The sequence below is a fragment of the Bactrocera dorsalis genome, chromosome 1 (genome assembly GCF_023373825.1).
Source record: "Bactrocera dorsalis isolate Fly_Bdor chromosome 1, ASM2337382v1, whole genome shotgun sequence".
NCBI classification, from domain to species: domain Eukaryota; kingdom Metazoa; phylum Arthropoda; class Insecta; order Diptera; family Tephritidae; genus Bactrocera; species Bactrocera dorsalis.
The window spans coordinates 74,161,414-74,184,001 of record NC_064303.1 but is presented as its reverse complement, the minus strand read 5'-3'; the positions used below and the strand labels follow the sequence as shown (position 1 = coordinate 74,184,001).

Below are 22,588 nucleotides of genomic sequence, written 5' to 3'. Positions count from 1 at the left end.
ATTTTCATCACTTATCAATATACTTATTACATGTGCGCGCATTGACTTGCATGTTCATACATTCATATATACTTATATGTACATATGTTTGCATACATTGCCGAACAAATAATGCACAAGTATACAAACATACATATGCGTACGCATATGAATATGTCACCAACAAAAAATTTATCTTCATAAGTCAATATGGCAGCCAAATTGGCGAAGAACAAAAGAGAGATGATTACGCTGCATATTCTCTTCCGCAATGAAGAGACAGAACTACTTTCCGATCCAAAATTCCTTCATTTAGACTTTGCTTTATTCTTCATTTTATGTGCATAATAAATTTATAAAATGTGAATTTAAGTTTTATAGTTTTCTTTCATACAAAGTGATATGCATTTCTGAATATCACTAAGAAGTTCTTCCGCGCGTAGGAACTCCACGCACCTTTTTGAAGTAAAACTTCTTTACGCGCGCTTGGCTTGGGGAGTAAGCTGACAAACGCGTAACGAAAAGTGTTATCAGGCGAGGCGAACGGTAATTGGCTTGGGGAGTAAGCTGACGAACGCGTAACGAAAAGTGTGATCAGGCGAGGCGAAAGCAGAGAACGTATAATATAGAGAAGGCTCACCGCGTTGCCAAATTTACGACATTTCATTTAACATATGTACATATTAAAAGACCAAGCGGTCGCGCATATTCACGTACATACATTTGTAATTATGTGTGCATGTAAACAAATTTGCAAGAACCAGAGAACTTAAAAGTATAGACAGAGAACATAAAATTTGTTAACATTGTATGTAAGGTCGGAATTCGCCTCGCAATTTTAACATTGTTTACAAATCTCTCACATATTCTAACCGAGAATATGAAGAGACAGAAATATATGTATTTACGGCATATGATGACAAGGCATATATGCCGAAGAAGAGAATATGAAGAGACTCCCAATGAAGAATTTCGTTTTGCTTGTTTATATTTTGTTTCATTTTGACACCGAAAATGTGTAAGTTAATAATTGCCTTTTTGGTTGCTTTATTGATGGCGATACAACTCGCCTGTTTCAACTCAACTTTACAATTGATTTCTTAAAGTGCTTGTTTCTAACTCTAAACTTACAAAACTAGTCTACTTTAGGTGTCAGTGTTGTTGCCACGAACGAGGTGCATAAAAGGGCTCGGCTTAACTGCCGTAAGCGTGGGTGTATTGTTATCACAGTCCCGATATTTTGGCGCATCAGCAACAAGAAAATATTGAGAGCGTTGGTACGCTGTTGTCAAGTGCAATTGCTTACGCTGATGAATAATGTATGTGTGTTGGTGCGCAGCTGTCGGTAAAAAACTAGCCTGCATTATCTCAGTGTTGTTGCAGCACAAAGAGCTTGGGTTGGCTACCGTAGTCCCGATATTTAAGCGCGTCGAAAACAAGAAAATGTTGAGAGCGTTGGTACGCTGTTGTCAAGTGCATTTGATTACGCTGGTGATCATGACCATAATGCGGATAATGATGTATGTATGAATTTGCGCCAATGTCGCTGACTTAACCCAGCATACGTGACAGGAGAAACGACTCTGTTAACTTGTATGAATTTGCGCCAATGTCGGTGACTTAACCCAGCATACGTGACAGGAGGAACGACTCTGTTAACTTGTACAAAATACGCAAGAATATGAAGAGACATAAATATATGTATGCATGAATATGAATATGAAGACATAAACACATGCATGCATGCTCCTTAAAGAGGACATACACGGGCATACAAGTGCGTTCGATCTGTGTGAATTCGTTTGCCCATACACGACACACAAATCCATTTTACGTTCATTCTTCACACAGTTAACATGTGCGACAGGCAAGCGGAACATTTCTTCGAATTTATTTCTAATGTAGCACTTTTATCTATTTCTTTGTATTTCGTTAATAAGTTATTCCAACTTTTATTTTTCTCAATTTTATTTTTATATTTATCACTTTTCGTTTGCCAAATTGCCAATTAATTTTTTATAAGATCAATAAATTCAGATACGAAATCTTTATTAAGGGGAGAGCCTGCTTTAAAAGCTTCAAACAATCGGTTAAATCTCTTTAAAAATTATCTAACAACAAACAAAGTTATACATTGGAATTTGAAATATTGTCGAAGCTAGAAGGGAAATAGTGTCCGAGCGTCAGACAGATACATACAAGTATATGAGCGCTTGGGCAAAAAGCGAAAAGCGCGATTTCTCGGTTTTTTATTTTTACGATTATTTTAATTGGCGGGCAAAGTTGGAATTGGGCAAAGTTTATTATCTTTGGCATAAAATTATCTTCTATTTAAACTAAAAAAAACTAGGAAAAGTCAAGTTTGAACATATTTTTAAACAAAATAAAGTAAATTTTTTTTGGAATTTTCTTAGTTTAACTAAGTAAACTATTAAAAAACATGAATCTCTTTGAATTTTTTGTTCCTGGTAAATGCATATGCGAGATCGGGTAATTGCTTCCTAAAGGCAGAATATCAAAGATTTCGTATTCAAAAAATTTGTGAAAGATGTTCAAATATATGACTATAAAGCCTAGAATCAATCGATTGAATCAATTATTTCTTTCCCTCCCAAAAAAATCCTCAAAAAAATCGATTTTTTGAAGCCTCTAAAGCAGTCTCTCCCCTTAACATTTGCAATTTTCCGCGATCTTCACTGCTCGGCGACACGAGAGAAATGAGATTTTGTGCGCTCACAACGCCATACACGATAAACATGTTCGCGCACCGATCGTAAAAAATCAAACATTTTCGCGAACATGGATCGGTACGCGAACAAGCCCATACACGAGTAAACCGCATGTTTACACATACCGATCGAACGCTCATGTGTGCCTGTGTATGGCCGCTATTATGCAAGTTCATACATATGCATACATATTTACGCACGTTGGAAGGCGGAGCTGTTACAGCGGCAAGAGAAGCGGTAACAATCGGCGATCGTTTGTTAGTTTCTTTCGCGTCTCGTCGCGTCAATGCTTCGACAGATTGATGTGCTGAACACATAGAACGCGACAGACTGTGTCCGTGACAACGGAGATGCGAAAGATGCGTGCGACACTTGTTATTATGAATGTATGTACGTTAGGGTGTGTCATTCTGAGGCAACCTTTTTTTTCAACTGAAAAACAGGCTCAAAACTTTGGAAAATGTGTAAAAAAAAGTCACTCAAAAGATGAGCTCTTAGTATTAGTATTAAGAGGTGCCTCTTTCAAATTTTCTGTTTTCCATATAAATTACATGGAAAAAAAATCATTTTTGAAGTAAAACTTCTTTACGCGCACTTGGCTTGGGGAGTAAGCTGACGAACGCGTAACAAAAAGTGTGATCAGGCGAACGCGTAACGAAAAGTGTGATCAGGCGAGGCGAACGGTAATTCACTTCGGGAGTAAGCTAACGAACGCGTAACGAAATGTGTGATCAGGCGAGGCAAACGGTAATTGGTGGGGGATATATTGTAGAGAACTGCAAAACTCACTTTTTCCTTGAATCAGCTCATACGCACAGTGATTGGACTTAAATAGAAACTTTTGCGTATGAGCTGTATGAGCACAGTTTGTCGGCAGACGTGCGCGAGTAAAGGTAAAAAGGTAAATTTTCGTCAAATGCAACTGATTTTGTGAAATGGCTGCCTGTGACGAGTAAAAGCAAAAATATTAAAATACAAATACTGCAAGCGTTGTTACCACAGTAACTTGATAAATAGTTGGTAAATGTTTAGCGCAAATTGAAAAACATATTTTGGTAAAATAATAATCATAAAGTGTTGTTGTGTGTGCGTGAACAAACACGAGCGAGCCGAATTGCATTCTGTGATTTTGTACAAACTATTTATTTGGCCTTTACTAGTTGTTTGGCGACAGAATCTATAACAGCGCAGACACAAATCGGAAGTTTTAAACAAATATTCAGTTGCGTTGATTACTTTGCAAGTAATATAAGTGCATATGTATGTAAATGTAGTGTGTGTGTGTTAATAATATAAATTCTGATTCAAGGAAAAAGTGAGTTTTGCAGTTCTCTGATACATACCAGGAACTGCAAAACTCACTTTTTCCTTGAATCAGCTCATACGCACAGTAATTGGACTTAAATAGAAACTTTTGCGTATGAGCTGATTCAAGGAAAAAGTGAGTTTTGCAGTTCGTGGTATGTATCAGAGAACTGCAAAACTCACTTTTTCCTTGAATCATAATTTATATTATTAACACACACACACTACATTTACATACATATGCACTTATATTACTTGTAAAGTAATCAACGCAACTGAATATTTGTTTAAAACTTCCGATCTGTGTCTGCGCTGCTACAGATTCTGTCGCCATATATGTGCTGCTCACTGTGTTTTGGACGATGGAACAAACATCATAATGGTAGTTGTTTACATTTCGCCCAATAACACAGTTAATAATATCATAAAGTTTATATACAGAAGACTTATGATTTATGGTCGAGTAGGTTCTGAAGAACTAGGAGAAAACTATCATACGTTGCCACTAATCTTAGCAGGAGATTTCAATATCAATTTCGCATCCGAAAATGGACAACTCTTGATAAACTTTCTACGAGATAAATTAGAATTACAAATGAATAATGACCGTAATGAGCCAACTACAAGACATGGAACAACAATCGATGCAGTTTTTTCTAGATTTCTGTCTAATTTTAATTCTAAAATATATGTATCGTATTTCTCGTATCAAATGCCTATTGTCTCGGTTTTACAACCAACCACAGTAATTACTGATGTACCCAATAATGAAAATAACGAATAAAACAATGAAAAAAAATAAAAGATCTATGCAAAAATATTAATTTACTAATGAAAACATAAAATAAATTTAAATATTTGTAGGAAATTAATATATGTATATGTGCATACATGTATATATTGCACACACACATTCATATATATGTATACATATAGATAGAGGAAAGAAGTTTTACTTCAGTCGTGCGGTCATAAGCACACTCACTTTTTTTTAATTTAAATTTCTAACAATTAGTTTTAAACCTTTAAGAATAATATTCAATATTTTGAATTATCAATACTTTTATCTTCATTTAATTTAGCACTAATTGGTGCACAATATTTTTGGTTAATCCGTATTTAGCTAACACAAATAGATTCGACGGTTTTCCTACACGTGAACATGCGACATAAGTTGCCCATGAGAAAAACAAGGATTTTCCAAATTTGAACCACAAATGGACATTGTTTGGCCTTGAGATTTATTTATCGTCATTGCAAAAGCTAAACGAACTGGAAATTGTAGCTCCTGAAGGGTATCGTAGAATTCGGTGGTATCATTGGCATACGTGATAACAGCACCACTTTAAACTTTCCAGGTAATATGGCTGCTTCAAGAATATTTCCGGTGATATTTTTAGTAGGCAAACTCGCACCATTGCATAATGGAGGTGGTTTCAAATTACGCAGGAGAAAAATAAGTGAACCATTGTTTAATCGAAGATTATTTGGTGCCATTCCGAGTATATCTAGGGAATTTAAAAATTCAATTGGGAAACTTACACTTTCATTTTCATTAAGAACATTATTGATTGAGTTAAAATACATCAGATCGCCTAGTAACAACTGTTGAATTTGGAAGTGAATAGACCGCTCACTGAGCCAGTTATGATTTAAGTAATTACTCCGTATATTCGGAAAAAATGCTCTGAATCAATTAATTTTTTTTTTTTCAAGAACAGTGCATAAATTATTTCTCAGTTTCTCTTGCTCTTTCAACACGATTGCGTCGTGCCTCTCTGCTTCGAGCGTTTGTTGTGGACTTTGTCTATTATTTGACAGTCAAAATTATCCGTTAGTTCCAAAATATTCTAACAGATGACGTTGGCTGTTGGCTGGATTGATTAAGTATTCAATATATGGCGCTATGTTAAAAACACAAATTTAATAGCATAATAATTACGTATTGCTGAAACTAAGGTGTAACCTAAATAAATTTTTTTTTCCATTATTAAAATAATTAGTGATTAATATATGATATACGTTCTCTGATTATGTTATTCAATTGTAGCTCATATTTTTCACATAGCACCATCTGTTGAATACTTACTCAATCCAATCAATAATTAGCGCCATCTGTTAGAATCGTGCTAACAAATAATTCTGGCTGTCAAATAATATACAAATAATACTATGTTCCGACCGAAAATTTAAAAGATTAGATTACATTTAAGCATTTCATAACCCAACATTGTTCTCACTGCCGTTAGAAAGATCAAAAAACAGCTGTTATTGTCTTTCATGAAGTCACATCGCTTAATATTCATCAAAAGAAAAGATTGTCATATAGTATTTTGAAATAAAAGCCGTATTTTTTTCAAATATTTTCCATATAATAGAAATAGTGGATGCATTTTCTCATTTGTTAAGTCGATTTTTAGGTGAAACTAGATTCATTGCTTTAAAAAAAATTTGTTTGTTTACATTTTTTTCCCTTTGTAGTGTCTAAATCAGCTGTGATAATGAAACAGATTTCCAATGCTGACAAATAGATGGCGCAAAATCAGAGTCGCACAGAAAGATTTTGCGTGGATCAGTTTCAAATCATTTCAATGAAGTGATTTGGAACTGTTATTTTTGTATTGTGAAATCTTGAAAAATTTATAAGATTAGTGGGATAAACCACTCAACAGCCGAAATCGTGTGATTAAGTATCAGTCTGAACATGGTATTAAGCGTCGTTTTTATTTTGTTTTTATCTATTTGTTTATATTATTATTAACAATTTGTGTGCACTAATTTTTATTTCATTTTTTGTTTTTTATCTTATCATTGTTGATTGTTTACTTTTTGCAAATTCTGAATACACGGAACACGCCTTCTTTGGAAATATAAATTGTGTAATATTTAAATGTAAAAAAGTAAGTGTTTTTGAATAGATAAGTTTATATACTAGTCAGTAAAAGTTTTCGTACAAAACTAATACCAATGTTGTATGGCTCAGTATGAACTTGTATGCAAATAAATTTTATTTTTTAGGGTTGCATTATTATTATTAGATAAAATTATGTTGAGATAAAAATTAAAATATGGGCATCGCCGCCACAGAAAAAGTTTGCGTACACAACTGCACTAAAATTAGTTAAATAAGATTTGCTCAAAGTGGTTGAAGTATTTGAGTGAAATTTTAGTTATAAAAAGAAAGTTTTATAAAATTGATAGAAAAATAAAATTATAAAATTGATAGAAAAAAAAAACCAGAAAGTTCCAGTGAATGAGAAATAATCGTAAAAGAAGAAAAAACTTTCTGCGAAATCGGTCAGAGAGTGGGCAAAATACACTCCTCGATTCTAAGAGTGATTGGAATGTATAAATCGACTGGTTCCACCTTCTCAAAGCATCGTTCATGCCATCACTATAAATTAGGAAACTGCAGGAAAATCCAAGGGCGAAGGTTTTAGATGTTGCGAAAGATATTAAAATATGATTCCAGAAAACTATTTGCAGTGACATCGTGTTACATTGAGCACATGTGGGATTTGTTAGAGCGTGGAATCCGTCAACACCATATTTCCTCGAACGAAATACTAAAAGTGATATCGTTGAGGAATGGAGAAAACTCATACCAGAAGAGATGTCAAAACTCAATGCCAATGCACTTAAGGAAAAATAAATTAGACCAAATACAAGAAAAAAATGAAAAAAAAACGCAATTAAGTTCCGGAAAAGTTTGCCAACAAATGAATAGAAACATAAAGAGCATTAATTTAAAGCAAAACTATCATTTTTGCTTTAAATTAAGACTAGACTAATGTCGGTATTCTGCGTGAGACGAATGTCTCATGTCTCTAATAGTGACCATAGTAATTTAGTGATTCTGTTAGTCAGGAGTCTCATTTTGGTATTCTGGCAGTTACAGTATAGTAGTATACTGTAAAGTAGTATCCAAAAATTTATGCTCAATTTTTGTTTTTTCCAGAAGTTTTTTAATAATTCAAAAGTACTATATAAAACTTGAACCGATTTTTTTTTGATCTCATTTGAGTGGATGCATTTTTTGTTCGCAGTTGGTTTAATAAGTTTTCTATTTCGGAAAGTTGATGTTTTAATTGTGGAAATAAAATACATGTTTTACTAATTTTGTGGTGTATAGTAAGTCTGCCATATTTTTATATGTCCCTTTTGTAAGCTTTCCTAGTCCTTGTTCTATTGTTACGAGCGGGATGTCGCACCGTTGCAGTTGTCCAGTACGGTAAGAGTTTAAAGAATAAATGTTAGTCAGTTTTTCAAATGTGATTTATGTGACAGTTTCTTTCTTAAAAATTAGTTTGGTTTTACTTTTAATTTGTTTGTTCTTTTTAAATATAATATCACCTGGTTTGTAATTCTTTATTTTTGATCTTATTTTGTTGTGGTAATTTAGCGTACTTTTTTGGTTTCTGGCTATTTCAATTAAAATTATTCTCTGAAGTTTGTTAAGTCTTGGTAATTAATTCTCTGTGTTCTTCCAAAGAAAATATCCGGTTTCCTTTTTGTAACTGAGTGTATCGTGTTATTATACCTGTCAACTGCAATGTTGTCAATTTCTTTAAAAGAGCAATCAGGATATTTCACTTGAAGGCATCCGATTATATCAATAATAATGGAATGTACACGTTTTATCACACCAATGACTTCACTTTTCTGATGTTATGCTAGATAGATTGGAATTCCCAACCCTTCCAAACAGTTAACAGTTATTAGACTTAGAAAGCTGCCTTTATTGTCCATGACTAAAGTCTTTGATACAGTGAAATAGTGTGGAAGCTTTATAAATTTATCCCTGATATGCAATACTAACTTATTATTTATCTTAAAAAATTTTACAAATTTCGAAAACGAACGAAAACGCATGACATAAATTTTTCACTGGATATTTGTATAATGTCTATATGCAGTATTTCTGCTGCGTACTAAAGTATGGGTGTTGTCCGCAACTTGGGCTTTCGTGGATGCCGGACGCACTTATTTTTCTTCTTATTTACTAGCGTATAAACCGGACGGGATTAATGAGTGACTTATAGAGTTTTGTTTTTGATTGTCAATAGAGGACTTTCCTTCTCAATTGCCTATTTAGTCGAAAGTAGCACATGTTGACAAAGGATATTCTGCGTTGGTTTTCGAGGCTGACATTGTTGATGGTGTTGATGCTGGTTCCAAGATAGACAAAATTATCTACAACTTCAAAGTCATGACTATCAACCGTGACGTGGGTGCCTAGTCGTAAATGCGACGACTGTTTATTTGATGACAGGAAATATTTCGCCTTGCCCTCGTTCACCACCAACCCCATTTGCCTCACTTCCTTATCCAGTCTGGGGAAAGCAGAACTAACGTCGCGGTTGTTAAGGCCAATTATATAAATATCATCAGCATACGCCTGCAGCTGTACACTCTTATAGAAGATTGTACCTTCTCGGTTTAGTTCTGCAGCTCGAGTTATTTTCTCCAGAATTAGGTTGAAGAAGTAACACGAAAGAGAGTCGCCTTGTCTGAAACCTCGCTTGGTATCGAACGGCTCGGAGAGGTCCTTCCCGATCATGACGGAGCGTTTGGTTTTACTCAACGTCAGCTAACACAGCCGTATATGTTTTGCGAGGATACCAAATTCAGACATCGCGGCATAAAGGCCTTTTCGTGCTGTCAAAGGCAGCTTTGGAATCAACGAAGAGGTGGTGTGTGTTGATTCTCTTTTCACGGCTTTGCCAGGTCTTAAGCCACACCGATAAGGTCCAATCAGTTTGTTGACGGTGGGCTTTAATCTTTCACACAATACGCTCCAGAGAACCTTATACGCAATATTGAGGAGGCTTATCCCAGGGCGGTTGGCGCAGATTGTGGGGTCTCCCTTTTTGAGGATTGGGCAGAGCACACTTAAATTCCAATCGTTGGGCATGCTTTCGTCCGACAATATTTTACAAAGAAGCTGATGGATGCTCCTTATCAGTTCGTCCCCGGCCTTTTGAATAGCTCGGCCGGCAATACATCGGTCCCTGCCGCTTTTCTGTTCTTCAGACGGGTAATTGTTGTTCGGACTTCTTCATGGTCGGGCAATGGAATGTCTGCTCCATCGACATCGATTGGGGAATCAGCTTCGCCTTCTCCTGGCGTTTTACTTTCGCTGCCATTCAGCAGACTGTAAAAGCGTTCTCTCCATAATTTTAGTATGCTCTGGGTTACTAGATCACCTCCTTGGGTTCTAAAGAATATGCTCCGGTTTTGAAACCTTCTATTAGTCGTCGGCCAGCTTATCAAGCTGTTCATACTCACGGATTCGGCCTTTCTCTTTTTCTTTCCGCAAGTGCGTTTCTCTTCCTTCTTAAACTCTCGGTATCTATCCCATCCCGGGCGATTTATATTATAGGTTAAGTCAACTGACGGCATGCAGTTGTGCACCACATCGAAATATATTTTGAGTCTGTTGGAATGTGCGGTACACCCATACATTAGGGCAGACTTGAGTTGCTGATCTGATGGCAGAGTCAGTCTGATCCTTGACGTAGCACAAACCGCAACTGAGTCTGATTCAGTCAGATATACGAACAAGCAAAAATACAGTAACTAATCACACTATACCAATATCAGCAGAAGTGGCAACACTTAGAACAAAAAAATGTAGAAGCAGCAGAAACAGGCAGCTATAGCAACAGGTACTCTCACATATAATCACTTCTCCGTAAAATCCCCATTTGGAGTTTTTATTAATTACATTTAAAACCTTTACATAAAGGAAACTTACTTTAATTCAATTTACAATGTTCAAACATTTATAATAATAAACGTATTTAAATTTAATTCAAATCTCCGCAACTTTACTCTACTGTTCGAAGATTGTTCTAGTATTGTTCGAATTAGATATAAAGGGTGGGCCATATAAAATTTTAAATTTCGAAGATAGGGCTTAAAAGATTGAGTGTAGCGTTTGCTGTATGGCACGTAGTGCCGTCCTGCTGGAACCAAATGTTGTCCAAATCTTCCTCTTCAATTTGCTTGAAGAAAAATTCGGTTAACGTTGCGCGATATTGCTCACCACGACGAACGGCGGTTCCTTCTTCATTTTTGGAGAAAAATGGGCCGATGATTCCACCAGACCAAAATCCGCACCATACAGTGATTCGTGCTGGGTGCATTGGCTTCCCGACGATTACGAGCGGAGCTTATTAACGTAACCATCGAGGTGGAAATGAGCCTCGTCCGAAAAGATGATTTTTCGGTAAAATTGACCGTCCTCGGTCAAAGGATCTTCTGCCCAATCTGCGAACTGCAGCAACCCATTTCGTAAATTTTAGTCTTTTTAGTGAATATCTGTCACTTTCCGAATGGTATTTGACGTTTCCAATGTCGAAATATAGATAATTCAAATTTAAAACGTTAGATGGCCCACCCTTTACTTATGTATGAATGTAACTTTTGTTCAAAAATGCAAATTGCCACAACTGAAATTAAATAAAAGTGCACAAAATTTTTGTTTGCGAAAAACATGAGGAAATAGTGCTGAAACGTGTTGTTGTGACAAATATTTATTGACACAAGATTTGAAAAAAAAATGATAATATTGATATGACAAATATTGGAAAAAAGCAGGTGACAAGATATACATATCGTCACCTGAAATGCAAAATAACGTAACAACATTTTCAGAAATTTACAGCCGCATGAATGAACCACGAAATAAAATCGAACCCGAGTGAAACAAAATATTAATATTGCGAAAAACATGAGGAAATAGTGTTGAAACGTGTTGTTGTGACAAATATTTATTGACACAAGATTTGAAAAAAAAAATGATAATATTGATATGACAAATATTGGAAAAAAGCAGGTGACAAGATATACATATCGTCAACTGAAATGCAAAATAACGTAACAACATTTTCAGAAATTTACAGCCGCATGAATGAACCACGAAATAAAATCGAACCTGAGTGAAACAAAATATTAATATTGGTTAAGACTGGTTTATATATGACCGCAGAACCAGAAAATGTTCAACATATGCAATATTATGTATATAATTTGAAGTAGTGAAGCGTAATCAATAAGACACTCAATTTCGATTTTTTTGATGATACGTTATTTTGCATTTCAGGTGACGATATACTATTTGGAGGAAATTTTTATTTTAAATAATGAACGTCTGCAAACAAGGCGTTCAAATTGCCCAAACCCCATTGATGTTGATGCTGTGAGTAGGACAGAGGAAACGAATAACAACGAGGAATTTTTTATTATTTAGCCTCGGAAAATCAAAATAAAATATTCATTTCACTTACTATTACTATGTTCGGACCGACATTGAAAACATGTTTTCGTGGGAAAAACTGGTTTTCGCACGAAAACTTGTGTTTTCGTCCACGTAAAATCTGTCAAATGAAAACACAGTTTTCGCTGAAAACTACTTGAAAACTTTCATTCCACTCATTATAATCGGTGCCTGCTCTAGTTTAATCGATTTTTTTGGAAGACATATTTTGCAGGCCCTGAATTGTCACTTCATATTTGTTTACATTCCATATACAAATACAGCTGCCCACTGTTAAGGGGATTCTCTTGTTCCTGCAAAACCCTTGCACGGTGCAATAATTGCAGAATTTTCTTCTTGGTGCAACGGCACAACAAACACACGCAAAAATTTATATGCAATGGCTGTAAAATATGTCAGACCAAAACCCATGTTTATTTTCGTGCCGTCATATATCACTTCTGCAATGGGTGCTCTCTTATCCTTGCATATTTCGGTAAAGGATTTTTGCATTTTGTGTCATCTTGCAACAACAAGAGAATCCCCGTATTGATAGTTGTCAGTGAAAACTCATCGAAAACACACATTGTCGGTCCGAACGACTTACATTCCACAACATACAAATGTGTTTTCAAAATGTTTTCAATGTCGGTCTGAACATAGTATATGGTTGATAAAAAAAATTGTGTGCATTGGTAAACCCAGGCTCTACCATAAGTATATGGTTGTCAAAAAATCTTGCGGTATTTTTATTGAATTTTTTTTTTACTGAAATTGAAATGAATTTTTGATGACTCATGCCCAGCTCTTGACCAGTGCTACGGCTGCTACTATGCCGGTCACTTTCGACCAATTCAGCGATTTTATCGCAATTTTCGACGACAGGCCTTCCGGATCGTGGCGCATCTCCGACCACCTCTACACCAGAACGAAAACGTTGAAACCATCGTTGTGCGGTGGAAATGGAAACTGTATCGGGTCCATAAACTGCACAAATTTTATTGACGGCTTAAGATGCATTTTTGCCTTTATCGTAGTATGAATAAATCTAGCTTCGAACATTATTACCGGTTCTAGAAAAAAATAATTAGTATACGAAATGGTGAAATAAGAGCGTCCAACGAAAGAGATAAAACACTATGCCCACTAGAATTTAGTAGCAGATTTTTTAAGCCGAATGGAAAGCAATGATAAAGAATCCAATTTAGAAATGTCAGATACAATACATTCCGTAGAAGAGGAACTTAGAAATGTTCTAATTCTTCATAAAAGAAGAAATTGTCAACAAGTATAACCCCCGAATTATAAAAACTTATAGTCCACAAACTGAAGTTCAAATAATACATGGAAGGAAAGTAATTGAGATCAACCCTGTTGACACGGAGAACAAATTGAAAAATATTTTCTAAAAACACATAGACAGTCGCAAAGTGGGTATTTTTTCCGAAGTAGAGGAGGCCGATTATCACAAAAATCAACTACTACTTATAAGCAAATTTTCTTGCAACAGCAAGTTGCAATTCATAAAATGTACAAAAAGAGCAACAGAAATTCTACAAGAAGAAGACGTGTTCTTATACCTGTCAACTGCAATGTTGTCAATTTCTTTAAAAGAGCAATCAGGATATTTCACTTGAAGGCATCCGATTATATCAATAATAATGGAATGTACACGTTTTATCACACCAATGACTTCACTTTTCTGATGTTATGCTAGATAGATTGGAATTCCCAACCCTTCCAAACAGTTAACAGTTATTAGACTTAGAAAGCTGCCTTTATTGTCCATGACTAAAGTCTTTGATACAGTGAAATAGTGTGGAAGCTTTATAAATTTATCCCTGATATGCAATACTAACTTATTATTTATCTTAAAAAATTTTACAAATTTCGAAAACGAACGAAAACGCATGACATAAATTTTTCACTGGATATTTGTATAATGTCTATATGCAGTATTTCTGCTGCGTACTAAAGTATGGGTGTTGTTCGCAACTTGGGTTTTCGTGGATGCCGGACGCACTTATTTTTCTTCTTATTTACTAGCGTATAAACCGGACGGGATTAATGAGTGACTTATAAAGTTTTGTTTTTGTTTGTCAATAGAGGACTTTTCTTCTCAATTGCCTATTTAGTCGAAAGTAGCACATGTTGACAAAAGATATTCTGCGTTGGTTTTCGAGGCTGACATTGTTGATGGTGTTGATGCTGGTTCCAAGATAGACAAAATTATCTACAACTTCAAAGTCATGACTATCAATCGTGACGTGGGTGCCTAGTCGTAAATGCGACGACTGTTTATTTGATGACAGGAAATATTTCGCCTTGCCCTCGTTCACCACCAACCCCATTTGCCTCACTTCCTTATCCAGTCTGGGGAAAGCAGAACTAACGTCGCGGTTGTTAAGGCCAATTATATAAATATCATCAGCATACGCCTGCAGCTGTACACTCTTATAGAAGATTGTACCTTCTCGGTTTAGTTCTGCAGCTCGAGTTATTTTCTCCAGAATTAGGTTGAAGAAGTAACACGAAAGAGAGTCGCCTTGTCTGAAACCTCGCTTGGTATCGAACGGCTCGGAGAGGTCCTTCCCGATCATGACGGAGCGTTTGGTTTTACTCAACGTCAGCTAACACAGCCGTATATGTTTTGCGAGGATACCAAATTCAGACATCGCGGCATAAAGGCCTTTTCGTGCTGTCAAAGGCAGCTTTGGAATCAACGAAGAGGTGGTGTGTGTTGATTCTCTTTTCACGGCTTTGCCAGGTCTTAAGCCACACCGATAAGGTCCAATCAGTTTGTTGACGGTGGGCTTTAATCTTTCACACAATACGCTCCAGAGAACCTTATACGCAATATTGAGGAGGCTTATCCCAGGGCGGTTGGCGCAGATTGTGGGGTCTCCCTTTTTGAGGATTGGGCAGAGCACACTTAAATTCCAATCGTTGGGCATGCTTTCGTCCGACAATATTTTACAAAGAAGCTGATGGATGCTCCTTATCAGTTCGTCGCCGCCGTTTTGAATAGCTCGGCCGGCAATACATCGGTCCCTGCCGCTTTTCTGTTCTTCAGACGGGTAATTGTTGTTCGGACTTCTTCATGGTCGGGCAATGGAATGTCTGCTCCATCGACATCGATTGGGGAATCAGCTTCGCCTTCTCCTGGCGTTTTACTTTCGCTGCCATTCAGCAGACTGTAAAAGCGTTCTCTCCATAGTTTTAGTATGCTCTGGGTTACTAGATCACCTCCTTGGGTTCTAAAGAATATGCTCCGGTTTTGAAACCTTCTATTAGTCGTCGGCCAGCTTATCAAGCTGTTCATACTCACGGATTCGGCCTTTCTCTTTTTCTTTCCGCAAGTGCGTTTCTCTTCCTTCTTAAACTCTCGGTATCTATCCCATCCCGGGCGATTTATATTATAGGTTAAGTCAACTAACGGCATGCAGTTGTGCACCACATCGAAATATATTTTGAGTCTGTTGGAATGTGCGGTACACCCATACATTAGGGCAGACTTGAGTTGCTGATCTGATGGCAGAGTCAGTCTGATCCTTGACGTAGCACAAACCGCAACTGAGTCTGATTCAGTCAGATATACGAACAAGCAAAAATACAGTAGCTAATCACACTATACCAATATCAGCAGTAGTGGCAACACTTAGAACAAAAAAATGTAGAAGCAGCAGAAACAGGCAGCTATAGCAACAGGTACTCTCACATATAATCACTTCTCCGTAAAATCCCCATTTGGAGTTTTTATTAATTACATTTAAAACCTTTACACAAAGGAAACTTACTTTAATTCAATTTACAATGTTCAAACATTTACAATAATAAACGTATTTAAATTTAATTCAAATCTCCGCAACTTTACTCTACTGTTCGAAGATTGTTCTAGTATTGTTCGAATTAGATATAAAGGGTGGGCCATATAAAATTTTAAATTTCGAAGATAGGGCTTAAAAGATTGAGTGTAGCGTTTGCTGTATGGCACGTAGTGCCGTCCTGCTGGAACCAAATGTTGTCCAAATCTTCCTCTTCAATTTGCTTGAAGAAAAATTCGGTTAACGTTGCGCGATATTGCTCACCACGACGAACGGCGGTTCCTTCTTCATTTTTGGAGAAAAATGGGCCGATGATTCCACCAGACCAAAATCCGCACCATACAGTGATTCGTGCTGGGTGCATTGGCTTCCCGACGATTACGAGCGGAGCTTATTAACGTAACCATCGAGGTGGAAATGAGCCTCGTCCGAAAAGATGATTTTTCGGTAAAATTGACCATCCTCGGTCAAAGGATCTTCTGCCCAATCTGCGAACTGCAGCAACCCATTTCGTAAATTTTAGTCTTTTTAGTGAATATCTGTCACTTTCCGAATGGTATTTGACGTTTCCAATGTCGAAATATAGATAATTCAAATTTAAAACGTTAGATGGCCCACCCTTTACTTATGCATGAATGTAACTTTTGTTCAAAAATGCAAATTGCCACAACTGAAATTAAATAAAAGTGCACAAAATTTTTGTTTGCGAAAAACATGAGGAAATAGTGCTGAAACGTGTTGTTGTGACAAATATTTATTGACACAAGATTTGAAAAAAAATGATAATATTGATATGACAAATATTGGAAAAAAGCAGGTGACAAGATATACATATCGTCACCTGAAATGCAAAATAACGTAACAACATTTTCAGAAATTTACAGCCGCATGAATGAACCACGAAATAAAATCGAACCTGAGTGAAACAAAATATTAATATTGCGAAAAACATGAGGAAATAGTGTTGAAACGTGTTGTTGTGACAAATATTTATTGACACAAGATTTGAAAAAAAAATGATAATATTGATATGACAAATATTGGAAAAAAGCAGGTGACAAGATATACATATCGTCACCTGAAATGCAAAATAACGTAACAACATTTTCAGAAATTTACAGCCGCATGAATGAACCACGAAATAAAATCGAACCTGAGTGAAACAAAATATTAATATTGGTTAAGACTGGTTTATATATGACCGCAGAACCAGAAAATGTTGAACATATGCAATATTATGTATATAATTTGAAGTAGTGAAGCGTAATCAATAAGACACTCAATTTCGATTTTTTTGATGATACGTTATTTTGCATTTCAGGTGACGATATACTATTTGGAGGAAATTTTTATTTTAAATAATGAACGTCTGCAAACAAGGCGTTCAAATTGCCCAAACCCCATTGATGTTGATGCTGTGATTAGGACAGAGGAAACGAATAACAACGAGGAATTTTTTATTATTTAGCCTCGGAAAATCAAAATAAAATATTCATTTCACTTACTATTACTATGTTCGGACCGACATTGAAAACATGTTTTCGTGGGAAAAACTGGTTTTCGCACGAAAACTTGTGTTTTCGTCCACGTAAAATCTGTCAAATGAAAACACAGTTTTCGCTGAAAACTACTTGAAAACTTTCATTCCACTCATTATAATCGGTGCCTGCTCTAGTTTAATCGATTTTTTTGGAAGACATATTTTGCAGGACCTGAATTGTCACTTCATATTTGTTTACATTCCATATACAAATACAGCTGCCCACTGTTAAGGGGATTCTCTTGTTCCTGCAAAACCCTTGCACGGTGCAATAATTGCAGAATTTTCTTCTTGGTGCAACGGCACAACAAACACACGCAAAAATTTATATGCAATGGCTGTAAAATATGTCAGACCAAAACCCATGTTTATTTTCGTGCCGTCATATATCACTTCTGCAATGGGTGCTCTCTTATCCTTGCATATTTCGGTAAAGGATTTTAGCATTTTGTGTCATCTTGCAACAACAAGAGAATCCCCGTATTGATAGTTGTCAGTGAAAACTCATCGAAAACACACATTGTCGGTCCGAACGACTTACATTCCACAACATACAAATGTGTTTTCAAAATGTTTTCAATGTCGGTCTGAACATAGTATATGGTTGATAAAAAAAATTGTGTGCATTGGTAAACCCAGGCTCTACCATAAGTATATGGTTGTCAAAAAATCTTGCGGTATTTTTATTGAATTTTTTTTTACTGAAATTGAAATGAATTTTTGATGACTCATGCCCAGCTCTTGACCAGTGCTACGGCTGCTACTATGCCGGTCACTTTCGACCAATTCAGCGATTTTATCGCAATTTTCGACGACAGGCCTTCCGGAGCGTGGCGCATCTCCGACCACCTCTACACCAGAACGAAAACGTTGAAACCATCGTTGTGCGGTGGAAATGGAAACTGTATCGGGTCCATAAACTGCACAAATTTTATTGACGGCTTGAGATGCATTTTTGCCTTTATCGTAGTATGAATAAATCTAGCTTCGAACATTATTACCGGTTCTAGAAAAAAATAATTAGTATACGAAATGGTGAAATAAGAGCGTCCAACGAAAGATATAAAACACTATGCCCACTAGAATTTAGTAGCAGATTTTATAAGCCGAATGGAAAGCAATGATAAAGAATCCAATTTAGAAATGTCAGATACAATACATTCCGTAGAAGAGGAACTTAGAAATGTTCTAATTCTTCATAAAAGAAGAAATTGTCAACAAGTATAACCCCCGAATTATAAAAACTTATAGTCCACAAACTGAAGTTCAAATAATACATGGAAGGAAAGTAATTGAGATCAACCCTGTTGACACGGAGAACAAATTGAAAATTATTTTCTAAAAACACATAGACAGTCGCAAAGTGGGTATTTTTTCCGAAGTAGAGGAGGCCGATTATCACAAAATTCAACTACTACTTATAAGCAAATTTTCTTGCAACAGCAAGTTGCAATTCATAAAATGTACAAAAAGAGCAACAGAAATTCTACAAGAAGAAGACCTGCATAAACAAATTTCACTTTACCATAGTAATGAGTCAATGCATAGCGGAATAAACGAGACTTACAATACACTTAAGGATACACTAATTATAGGTAATTGCGAAAAATGTAAGCAAATTAAATATGATAGGAAACCGTCATTTCAAAAAGTGGTCATTTGTCACAGTAATTGATAAACTAACAAATTTTACAGCAGCATACAATATAACTGATGGAAATTGAAGAGCAAAGAATGCCATCATAATTGAACATTTCACGAAATTTGGGAAACCAAAGAAGATCATCATGGCCAACGAATCCAGGGCCGAACAGTTGATTTAGTTCTTAAATACAAAAGGAGTCGAACAACACTTAACAAAACCAAACTCCCATATAGGTAATGCAGACATTGAGAGGCTGCACTCAACCTTGTTGGAAAAACTAACAAGAATTGAGGATACAAGCCTCTCAACAGAAATGAGGATACAGATCGTTATGGGATCGCTATCACTCAACCATAAAATGTACACCCAATAATGCAAGAATTAGTATTGATCCAACCATTTAAAAAAACACAATAGACCAGAAGAAACAACTCATGCGAGTAATACACAAGAGAAGTATGTACAGAGAGGACTACGAAGAACTAGGATCGACGGGACCGATAAAAAGTAAGACAAGTAGGAAGGAGCACAAGGAATCACCTCCTTGCAAAACATTCATATAGCACACAAAAAAAGGCAACTTAAATTAGATAGAGTAGGTATGGATGCGTAAGATGATAGATTAACCACAATAGTACATAATGGCGATGTATCTGAAAGTGTTAATCCACGAGACAACATATTTCTAGACCATGTGGATAATAATGTTTCTGATGACCACCATGAAATTGGCTATAGCAATCTTACAAGTGTCACCGAGAGATAAGGAAACAGGATACACCATGATCCAACACGACGAAGTAGAGAACGTTGACGAAATAAATATAGTACTACATATTATACATCCGAAAGATCTAGCATGTTTGGTGGAGGAAATGAAAGAAAACATAAGACATGCAGATCTGAGTAACACGGCACTTTTTCAACGAAATTAAGGTAACTAAAGCAAAAATTAGATCGATTACTCCCAAGGAAGAGGAAAGAAAGAAGAAACGTTTAATTAATTTAGGAGGAACAATGTATAAATGGTTGTTCGGGGTAATGGACGAGGACGACCGACAGGACATAATTAGTAATTTAGAAGTAATGGAGGGAAATTCGAACAACGCAATAACAAATATCAATAAGCAGATTATCATAAATGAGCATTTTAACGATTGAACGAAAATGACGGGAGTAAAATTTTAAAAGAATTATATCAGATATATAAGAAAAGAGAGCTATTGGTTCTTTACAATGATCAAATGAACAAATTTAGACATATTGAAGGAAAGATTCAAAGCCAAAGTAAGAGTAGTAGCTTTCAAAAATGAAGCACTTGCGTTCGCTATACAAATACCAAATTTTTTTTAAAGAATATGTATTATTAATTGTGCCTCTACCAAATAAACGAAATTTGCAAATAGATCAAGAAAATGAATTGATTGTAACAATAAATAGAAAGCTTCATATATATAAAGGCAATACGTAATTAAAAAAACTGAAGTTAAGTAAGAATTGTATATTTTCTAGTGATTGCGAATTAAAGTATAACAACAAGACAATAATTCAAGAAATAAGTGATGACACTTTAATCATAAAGAACCAAACCTAGGAGTCAAAAATAAACTTTAACATAATTATAGTAAATAATTTTTAAAATATTAAAGAAATAGAAGGGCTAAAGTATCACAAAAACGTATCTTATGGCATAAGTGCCTCAATAATTATAATGATATTAATAAGTATAATTATTCTTATTCTTTGGTTATGTAAAAGGAAAATAAGTTTGAAAATTATAAATAAAAGAAGTCAGGAGACTTCTCTGAGTAGCTCTGGGGGAGTTACATCTCAGGTTACGACAACTGACGGCATGCAGTTGTGCACCACTTCACATGATCCGCCAGTAAGTGACTAAAACAACAGACTCGGCATATTTTGAGTCTGTTTTAATGTGCGGTACACCCACACATTAGGGCAGACTTGAGCTGCTGATCTGATGGCAGAGTCAGTCTGATTCTTGACGTAGCACAAACAGCAACTGAGTCTGATTCTTCACGGAGCGCAAACTGTAACTCGCGTGTTGTGGTCGATCATAACGTTCTGAGGTAGGTAGACTGTTTTCTCGCCGATACAACACGGCACTCGTCATCATAACAGCTGTTCTTTTGCATTTTCCGAAAACCAATGGTTTCGGTTGCAGCTTTAAGGGTGGTACGCAGCTCTCAAGTAATTGCTCAAGAACAAAAATACATTATTTCTCAAGTAATTTTTACAGCTGGTTACGCATTGTGAATGATCCACATTAGAAGAGCAAGAGAGAATAAACAAAGTAAACAAACTTAGCGCGTATTATGTATGTATGTATGTATGTGTATGGTAACATACATATTTTCATTGAGATTTAAGGAATGTTGTTGATGATTGGTAGGTTTTATACAACATTTCAAAATGGAATATACTTCATATACTATGGAATATACTTCATAATTTCAACTAATTTAGGAGGAATTTGACGATTACTTCGAATTTCCTTCAAGAAACAATTGTTGATTTGATGTTTCTTCGCAAAACCAGGTTTGCCATACTAAGCTTTACGTAAGAACCTTGAAATGCCGTCCTACAGTTTCCTTATACCGAGTTATTGACGAGTGCTGCTCAGTTAAGGGAATAAGGGTTTTTGAACTAGAACTTTCGTTGTCGGGACTACTTATACTTTCTAACTGGACTTTGACCGACTATATTTATTGCTATTAACAATTTTTTATTATTTTTATATACTATACGAGGTGTGTTCAAAAAGTATCGCGACAGTTTGCTGACAGTTTTCTTCGATTGCAGGGGCGTGGTGCATCATGAGTTCTTGCCACAAGGAAGAACGGTCAATAAGGAATATTACCTGCAAGTTATGCGCAATTTGCGCGAGCAATCCTCTAGAAACGCCCGGATTTTTGGAAGAACAAAAATTGGCTTTTGCACCACGATAACGCCCCTGCTCACACATCGTTGCTTGTGCGCGACCTTTTTGGCCAAAAACAACACACTAATGATGCCGCAGCCACCGTATTCCCCAGATCTGGCCCCCTGTGACTTTTTCTTGTTCCCTTTGAAGTGCTTCGAAGATTGGAAAAACCGTTGGCACAAGTGTATAATATCTCATGGGGATTACTTTGAAGGGGACAAAATAGATATTCATGAATAAATAAATAATTTTTGAAAAACACAAAAATCGCGATACTTTTTGAACACACCTCGTATATATTTCATATAAACTTAAAATTAGCTTACAGGAGTATCAGCTTCTGCATTCTCTTCGGACTGTCCATT

At 35.9% G+C, this 22,588-nt stretch overlaps 2 protein-coding genes across 2 annotated transcripts in view; both read right to left on the bottom strand.

The window, feature by feature from the left end:
• LOC125776860 (protein Wnt-10b) overlaps positions 1 to 22,588 on the bottom strand; it is a 595,050-nt gene that overhangs the window by 283,632 nt on the left and 288,830 nt on the right. The gene's annotated exons all lie outside the window — the stretch shown is intronic.
• Positions 1 to 22,588, bottom strand: part of LOC125777001 (uncharacterized) — a 447,720-nt gene that overhangs the window by 194,676 nt on the left and 230,456 nt on the right. The gene's annotated exons all lie outside the window — the stretch shown is intronic.